The sequence below is a fragment of the Hordeum vulgare genome, chromosome 7H, assembly GCF_904849725.1.
Source record: "Hordeum vulgare subsp. vulgare chromosome 7H, MorexV3_pseudomolecules_assembly, whole genome shotgun sequence".
In the NCBI taxonomy this organism is placed as follows: Eukaryota; Viridiplantae; Streptophyta; class Magnoliopsida; order Poales; family Poaceae; genus Hordeum; species Hordeum vulgare.
Window position 1 is genome coordinate 104,384,445 of NC_058524.1, and position 1,738 is coordinate 104,386,182.

A 1,738-nucleotide genomic window follows, 5' to 3' on the forward strand; every position below is an offset into this window, starting at 1 on the left:
TGTTGGAAATATGCCCTAGAGGCAATAATAAAATGGTTAATATCATATTTCCTTGTTCATGATAATCATATATTGTTCATGCTATAATTGTATTAACAGGAAACAGTAATACATGTGTGAATAAATAGATCACAATGTGTCCCTAGCAAGCCTCTAGTTGGCTAGCTCGTTAGTCAATAGATGATCATGGTTTCCTGGTCATGGACATTAGATGTCATTGATAACGGGATCACATCATTGGGAGAATGATGTGATGGACAAGACCCAATCCTAAGCGTAGCACTAGATCGTATTGTTCGTATGCTAAAGCTTTTCTAATGTCAAGTGTCTTTTCCTTCGACCGTGAGATTGTGCAACTCCCGGATACCGTAGGAGTGCTTTGGGTGTATCAAACGTCACAACGTAACTGGGTGACTATAAAGGTGCACTACGGGTACCTCTGAAAGTGTCTGTTGGGTTGGTACGAATCGAGATCAGGATTTGTCACTCCGTGTGACGGAGAGGTATCTCTAGGCCCACTTGGTAGAACATCATCATGAGCTCAATGTGACTAAAGGAGTTAGTCACACGATGATGTGCTACGGAACGAGTAAAGAGACTTACCGGTAACGAGATTGAACAAGGTATAGGTATACCGATGATCGAATCTCGGGCAAGTTCTATACCGACAGACAAAGGGAATTGTATATGGGATTGATTGAATCCTTGACATCGTGGTTCATTTGATGAGATCATCATGGAGAAAGTGGGAGCCACCATGGGTATCCAGACCCCGCTGATGGTTATTGGCTGGAGAGGTGTCTCGGTCATGTTTGTGTGTCTCCCGATCCCGTAGGGTCTACACACTTAAGGTTCGATGACGCAAGGGTTATAGGGAATTGTTATACGAGGTTATCAAAAGTTGTTCGGAGTCCTGGATGAGATCCCGGACGTCACGAGGAGCTCCGGAATGGTCCGGAGGTAAAGATTGATATATGTGACGGATGGTTTCGGACACCGGAAGTGTTTCGGGCATCACCGGTAACGTACCGGGACCACTGGGACCACCGGAGGTGGCCCCGGGGGTCCACCGGAAGGGGGCAACGACCCCGGGATGCTAGATGGGCCAAGTGTGGGAGGGAACCAGCCCCTAGGTGGGCTGGTGCGCCCCCCACACTCAGCCCAAGGCGCAGCAGGTGGAGAGGGGGGGAACCCTAGGCGCTGGTGGGCCTAAGGCCCACCTAGGGGTGCGCCACCCCTCCCCCTGCCCTGGCCGCCGCACCTCCCATCTAGGGGGGCTGACGCACCACCTAGGTTGGGAACCCTAGGGGTGGCACCCCCCTCCCCTCCTCCTATATATAGTGGGCACTTTTGGGCTTTTGGGGACACAATTTTCCCTCTCCCTCGGCACAGCCCTGCTCTTCTTCCTCCTCCTCTCTGCCGGTGCTTGGCGAAACCCTGCCGGGAGAACTCGTATCTTCATCGACACCACGCCGTCGTGCTTCCGGAGATATTCCCCAACCTCTCCCTCCTCCTTGTTGGATCAAGTTGCGGGAGACGTCACCGGGCTGCACGTGTGTTGAACGCGGAGGTGTCGTGGTTCGGCACTAGATCGGAATCACACCGCGATCTGAATCGCCGCGAGTACGACTCCATCAACCGCGGTCTAGCAATGCTGTCGCTTAGCGATCTTCAAAGGTATTAAGATGCTCTCACCCCAATCTTGTTGCTGGTCTCTCCATTGGAAGATCTTAATTTA